We start from the raw sequence: 8083 nt of genomic DNA, 5'->3' as shown, positions 1-8083 counted from the left end.
TAAAACAAGCCTATGTATTATTTTTGCTAAGGATTTCTTGAGCCATACTTACATTATAAGAGCCCCAATACCAAGTTCTCCCTTTACATCCAAGACATGTGAAAAGAAGCTCAGTTAATATTCTTTTTCATTTCAATTTTTCTCCCTGAGGTCCATCCGAGTGGCTCAGTTGGTTAAGAGCTCACTCAATAGTGAGAGCTCTGAGCAACAGTGTTCCTGGTTCGATTCCTGGCTCAAGCTGAGCTGCCACTGAGCTGCCAACAGGTGGCAGGATGGCTCAGCTAAAAAACAAAACAAAACAATTTTCCTCCCTGTTTAAGCATAAGGATATGAAGACAGGGGATTTGATTTCCAGTTCATTTCATCATGTCTTTTTTTCTCTTTTCAAAGGACAGTATCCACGTTTTCTTCAATTTCATTGAGAGCACAACAGATACCTTATAAATTTTCCTTTGGTTTATTCTAGTAAATCGCTTTCAATCTCAATAGACATAGAAAGAACTTCCAGACAGTACTGTTTTTAATTTAGTCTCCTCTGAACTATTTCTAGTAAATATTTATTTTTGTTTTTAGTCAATGGAAGTTTTACTTTATTTTTTAGGTATGCATTTGTTTCTGGTGTTATATTTCACTATTCATTTAAATGGCTATATGAGAAATGCATGTGTTAGATAAGGATAATTTCATATTGCTATCCATTAGTGATTTTAAGAAGCACTTCTGAAACTTAATGTACATATGAGAACTGAAACTCTTGTCAAAATGCATATTCTGTGTCAGTAGGTCTAGAGTGGTGCCAGAGATTACACATCTCTAACAAGCTCCAAATGATGCTAATATTGATGGTCCATGTACAAAAATTGAGTGGCAAGTATTTAAAATATAGGCTCTGGATACAAGCTGCTTGAGTAAAATTTCCCCTTCTCTATATAATTTGGCTATGTTAAAAGAAAAGTTTCCACAGATTATTTACTTGCCTAGTAAGCTTTTATTCAGTGATTCATGAACCAGGCAGCATTCAGTCTAGCAGACAGAAAGAAGCTCTGAAGAGCTGTGCAAGTGGAGAGACTTTATAAATCAAAGTGACTAAGAATAAATAATTTATACTGAACTTTACCAGTTGGTAAAAGCAGGGATAATATTTTTATGTGAAACAAAGGGAAGACTTCAATCCAGGTTACTAAGGTGCTGAGCAGGTAAGCACTGACTGGTTGACCCAGGCCTTTTTTCTCTGGCAGATCCAAGCATAGAAACCTAGTTAAGTTTTGGGTTGCTACCATGGGGCTTAGCATGAGCAACATCATCTTGGGCCTGAACTGGTTTCTTTAACAGCTATATGGGCAAGTAACTTAGTTTCTTCATCTTTAAGTTAGGGATAATGATAGTAACTACTGCTGGGAATCTAAAGATCAAAGGAGAGGATTTCCGGTCAAGATGGCAGAGTAAGTAAACACTGTGCTCACCTCATCTCAGGACCACATCAATTACAATTACAGAACAACCATCATTGATAATTGCCTGAAGTCTAGCTGAACCGAAGCCCTGCAACTATGGAAATAAAGAAAGCCACTTCGAGTCTGGTTGGAGGATTAGAGACATGAAAAGGCTGGTCCAACATCTGTGTGTGACAATTACAAATTCAGAGGGATATCTCAGCTGTGGAGGTTTCCATCTGAAGGAGAGAGGAATCCTAGTCTCTCACCAGGCTCCCAAACACAGGATTCTTGTGTTGAGGAGAGAAGTCCCCATTACTTCTGACTGTGAAAATCAGTGGAGATTCTGAGTGATTGAAACAGAGGGCAGCTACACCCCTAATGCTTCTCTTAAAGGGCCCACACATTGACTCCTTGCATATGGACTCACTTGACATGAGCTCTGGTGGTGGGGTAGCAGCTTGAAAGATGCCAGGGACATATGGGCAGAAACTGAATTGTCTAGCTTCAGGGTGAGGGCTAGAAGGGTTCAATTCTCCAGAATGCAGGAGCTGGTGGGAGTAATTGTTTATTTGTTGAGACGTCCCACTCTGCATGCAGACACAGGCAGATGCCATATCTGAGTCTTTATCAATCTGGCTAGCTTCTTTCATCAGCCCCACCCTAATGATTCCATGAGACCCCACCCTGTCCAACTTTCCAGCACACCGAAGCCACTTTCAATGGCTTTTCAGTACAATAAACCTGTCTTGGCTCATACTACAGGCTTTTTAAAAACCTTTCAAAAGTTCAAAAAATTCAAACAAATAGCATCTGACTCAGCCTGTCCTGTATCTCTGGCTGAGCAGCCGCAAGCCCTGTACTAGCAACAACCAACCTTGGTTTAAGACTCAGCCTCTCAAGGCACCTCCAAACCAGTGCAGGTCACAGCCATTTCTGGGTTGCTTTGCAGCTCATATCAGGTGGCCTCAAGAACTGAACNTATATATATATATATATATATATATATATATTCACTTATAGTTGACATACAATTTTATACAACATCAGCTAGCTTCAGGTGTACAGTGCAGTGAATAATGACCAGTTTTAACCTGACAATAGAAAAAAGTGCAATGTATTGTATTTGCTGTTTAATACAAATCAAAGTTAATGAATCATGCTTATTTCAGAGAAAATGATTACAAGTGTTTGTGTTGTTTTAGCACAAAAGTCTCTCTACAATAGACCATCTTGTGAGACAAAAGATAGGTTTCTCCCTGGAACCTGCTTTTGCTATATAATCCTCTTTTGAGGGGTCTTCTCCGTTTGAAAAGTAAGTGCTGAAACTCATCCTAAATAAAAAATAATAATTTAATCTGCAGAAAAGCTTTTAAAAATGATGTAAATGTAAACTTTGAAACATGTGACAAAAACACTACTGACCAGTTTCTGTGGTCTTATTCTCCCCTCCCCACCCCGCAGTGCTTTCCTAAAATAAAAAAACTTGGTTTTCAGGGATCTTAGTCTTAGTGACATGCCTTATTATCACACTTTACAATTGATTAGCATCACTTTTTATAATAGTTACAATGTTTTGAGAAATTACCATGTATGAGAAAGTATGCTAGTCACTTTATATTTGTTATCTTATTAATTATCCCAATACTCTTAAGGTATAGACATTAGTTACTTTTCAGATGACAAAACTAAGAATTACAGAGGCTAAAAATATTGCTCAAGGCTATACAGTCACAGAGTCTGAAATATAGATGATAGATAGATAAATAGATAGATAGATGCTATATATCTTTGATTTATTTTTCAAACCTACAAATCCAAAGTAAGTTCCTGGCACTCACCTCCTGGATACTAAAGTAAAGAATGATAGGAGTTTTATAGCAGAATAATCTATTGGTTTCAGGTAAACCCATGCTGCTTGCTTATTGCTACAGCAGATAAACAACCAAAAAAAAAATTAGGGACTCAAGTGTGAGTACAATTTAGTTTCCTATGGTTTCAAATATTGCCATGTTCTAATATTGCTTAATTCCAATAGTTTTTGGAAACATGTATCTCTGGCTATATTTAGAACTGGTTCATGTAAGCATTTTTGTTAATTGTTTTACTTTTTAAATTTTTTATAAAATGGTAAATTAGTGCAGTATTTTAAAGCAGTTTAATAGTTCGTAAATGAATCTGATTCTTAGTTTAATTTGCTTTAAATCCAAATTCATATGATCAGTTTAATATACATGGGGCTGCTGGTCAGGGTTAGAATTAGGGTGATGTCAGCATGGTGACAAGGGCACAAATTTAAGGAGGCAAAAGCCTGAGAATGAGCGCCATCTTAAATTTTGTGCATTATACACCTTACACATCTAACCCTAGTCCTGGCCTTGGAATTGGCTAATCACAGTATGAGATTCTGGTGACTAACAAAAAGATGTGATCCTAGGTTTTTATCACTCTCCAATAAGCATCATACCTGTAGATATTGACACTAACTCACCAAAGGTAAAAATGTGCTTTGAATACTGAAGTAGCAGAGATGGGATTTTAGAGAGATATTCATATTCTCTTCACTTAGCTTTCAATCTGAAAAAAAAAACCCGCTGGTGCAGGAACTCCAGTAAAATTGTTTAGCAGTCTCTGGAATAGACTTTTTTTTCTCACTTGAAAATCAATAAATTGTTTAGAAAACACTCGACATTGGTTTCATGAACAATTAATACCATGTTCCCACCAACTGTGGTAAGTAACTAGCTCACAATGGCCTCAGGTCTCTCCCAAGAGATGAACAGTCTCCAACATAATAACATCAGCAGAATTTGATACTATAGCAATTCCTGCTTATTAGAGCAGAATTAAATCACAAGATTACTAAATTACCGAGTTCCTTACTCTATAAGAAAAAGTTCCCATGGTCTGTGACCCTAAATGAAAACACATAGAGCAGACCTCAATAAAGAGTAAACACCAGTCAGAACCATTGTTTAGAGGAGAGCTACACCGTGGAATTTAACTTATATCATCTGACCCACCTGCAGATATATAAGCAGTAATAAATGAATGTTGTTTTAAGTCACTGAGTTTTGTGGTGGTTTGTTTTGCAGAAATAGCTAACTGTCAATAGCAAATGTTAGTGAATAGGTGGAGCAACCAGGATTCTCATACACTGATGGTGAGAGTGAAAATTTGTACATCTACTTAGGCAAACTGGCAATATGCAACAAAGTTAACCATATGTTTGCCCTTCAACCCAAAACCTTCAGTCCAGAAATGCAAGCATATATGCACCTCAAGACATGTACAAGAGGGATCACAACAGTACCATTCAGATTGTAAGAACTGGAAACAGTATAATAAGTAGATATATTGTGCTACAACCATACATTGAAATACTATAGACAGAACAATGAAAATGGATGAAAAATAGCAATATTCAACAACATGGGGAAACTTACAACTATAATTTTGAGTAAAAGAAGACACAAAATAGTGCATACTGTGTGAATCAATTCATATTAAGGTTTGCAAATTGGCAAAATTAATATAAGTTTATAGAATATTATTTGCCTTTTGGAAGGGGGAGCTGCAGAAAGAGACTTCTATAATGCTGGTGGTGGTCCATATCTTGACCTGGGTGGTGGTTATATGGAAGTAAAAATTCATGAAGCAGTATACTTAAGATTTGTGTACTTTTCTGTATTTATGTTATACTTTAATAAGTAAATTTTAAAATAAAATAAGAAAGTATAAAGCTCTATATATGCTAATATATAACAACTTCTAAGATGTAAGTGAAAATATTAGCTATGCTATTTATCTTGAATTTCTATTAAAATGCATATATCAAACCCCTGAGGGAATTCATCTGTACAGATACTCAGGGCCTTTTCTATTAAGTAAATATCACCACTGCTTTCTATAAACAATGACCCCTCTTGGTAGTCCACAGAGATGCCTGATACATTAAATCCTTGTGTTTACTAGAATCAATGCAAGATGAATAAGGAGAAGTTACTGCCCCTCCCCAGCCTTTTCCATACCAAACTCACACAATATTATATGTTTTTATATCAAGATTTTTTTAAGTTTTTTATTGGGGAATTGGGGAGGGGAACAGTGTTGAAAAATTGGGGAAGGGGAACATTGTGTTTTTCCAGGACCCATCAGCTCCAAGTCAAGTTGTTGTCCTTCAGTCTTAGTTGTGGAGAGTGCAAGCTCTGCTCTAAGTACAGTCACCGCTTTTCAGTTTAGTTGCGGGGGTCGCAGTCCATCATTCCATGCGGAAGTCAAACGGGCAACCTTGTTGCACACTGAGCCATATGGCCACCTGTTGGCTGTTCGCGGCTGCTCAGCCCAAGGTGCTGTGTTCAATCTTAGTTGGAGGGAGCACAGCCCACCATCCCATATGGGTGTTGAACCAGCAACCTTGCTGCTAAGAGCACATGCTCTCACCAGCTCAGCAGCAGCTCAGCTCAGGCACAGCTTACTGGCCTGAGTGGGATTTGAATCAGTGATCCTGTTGCAGCGACCCTGTTGCTCAGAGCTCATGTTCTCAACAAACTGAGCCTGAGCCACTCAGCTGGCCCTATATCAAGTTCTTTACTAATGGGTCATGTATACCTCAAAATAGTAGCACAGTATGGAAATAACAGAAATTGTAAGTTTATTAGACTTCATTATTCCATTATATCACACAATGGAAGGGCCTTCCAAACTTGGAAGTTGTCCTATGTGAACATTCCATTTCCATCAACTTCCCTATGGTATTTCTTTTCTCAATGACCATTTCTTTCTATGTAGTCCCTTCTTTCTAGTCCCCAAGTACAGTCTCTTGCTTCTCTTGCTTTGAGAAACTCCATCCTTCTTCACATGAAGAGAATTTTTTTCTCCCCTTAATTGCTTACTGCTTTTCTGTAAACTAGAGTGTCTTTGGCACCAGATAAATTCTAACAGAGACTCTCATCTGTATAGACATCAATGCATTTGGAGGAGCCATGTGCAGATCCTAAGTCTCTCAAAGAGTGAACGAGGGTGCCCTTACATCAGTTCTGTCTCTCCACCAGTGATATTCACAGCTGATTCCTTCACTAGCTTTCCTAAGAGGCATCTAAACCTTACCATGTTCAGATTTCTTTTTTTTTCTTCTTGGAGTTAATATGACAATTTAATCTCAAATGAACAAACAATATTTCTCCTGCTAACTTGAGCTTGATAATGCATTCCTTTTCAAACAATAAACAAAACTAAAACAAGCCTATGTATTATTTTTGCTAAGGATTTCTTGAGCCATACTTACATTATAAGAGCCCCAATACCAAGTTCTCCCTTTACATCCAAGACATGTGAAAAGAAGCTCAGTTAATATTCTTTTTCATTTCAATTTTTCTCCCTGAGGTCCATCCGAGTGGCTCAGTTGGTTAAGAGCTCACTCAATAGTGAGAGCTCTGAGCAACAGTGTTCCTGGTTCGATTCCTGGCTCAAGCTGAGCTGCCACTGAGCTGCCAACAGGTGGCAGGATGGCTCAGCTAAAAAACAAAACAAAACAATTTTCCTCCCTGTTTAAGCATAAGGATATGAAGACAGGGGATTTGATTTCCAGTTCATTTCATCATGTCTTTTTTTCTCTTTTCAAAGGACAGTATCCACGTTTTCTTCAATTTCATTGAGAGCACAACAGATACCTTATAAATTTTCCTTTGGTTTATTCTAGTAAATCGCTTTCAATCTCAATAGACATAGAAAGAACTTCCAGACAGTACTGTTTTTAATTTAGTCTCCTCTGAACTATTTCTAGTAAATATTTATTTTTGTTTTTAGTCAATGGAAGTTTTACTTTATTTTTTAGGTATGGATTTGTTTCTGGTGTTATATTTCACTATTAATTTAAATGGCTATATGAGAAATGCATGTGTTAGATAAGGACAATTTCATATTGCTATCCATTAGTGATTTTAAGAAGCACTTCTGAAACTTAATGTACATATGAGAACTGAAACTCTTGTCAAAATGCATATTCTGTGTCAGTAGGTCTAGAGTGGTGCCAGAGATTACACATCTCTAACAAGCTCCAAATGATGCTAATATTGATGGTCCATGTACAAAAATTGAGTGGCAAGTATTTAAAATATAGGCTCTGGATACAAGCTGCTTGAGTAAAATTTCCCCTTCTCTATATAATTTGGCTATGTTAAAAGAAAAGTTTCCACAGATTATTTACTTGCCTAGTAAGCTTTTATTCAGTGATTCATGAACCAGGCAGCATTCAGTCTAGCAGACAGAAAGAAGCTCTGAAGAGCTGTGCAAGTGGAGAGACTTTATAAATCAAAGTGACTAAGAATAAATAATTTATACTGAACTTTACCAGTTGGTAAAAGCAGGGATAATATTTTTATGTGAAACAAAGGGAAGACTTCAATCCAGGTTACTAAGGTGCTGAGCAGGTAAGCACTGACTGGTTGACCCAGGCCTTTTTTCTCTGGCAGATCCAAGCATAGAAACCTAGTTAAGTTTTGGGTTGCTACCATGGGGCTTAGCATGAGCAACATCATCTTGGGCCTGAACTGGTTTCTTTAACAGCTATATGGGCAAGTAACTTAGTTTCTTCATCTTTAAGTTAGGGATAATGATAGTAACTACTGCTGGGAATCTAAAGATCAAAG

Source organism: Hipposideros armiger, unplaced genomic scaffold (genome assembly GCF_001890085.2).
Source record: "Hipposideros armiger isolate ML-2016 unplaced genomic scaffold, ASM189008v1 scaffold_1304, whole genome shotgun sequence".
Classification (NCBI taxonomy): Eukaryota; Metazoa; Chordata; class Mammalia; order Chiroptera; family Hipposideridae; genus Hipposideros; species Hipposideros armiger.
The sequence above is the reverse complement of the archived record's forward strand: the minus strand, read 5'-3'. Positions refer to the sequence as shown.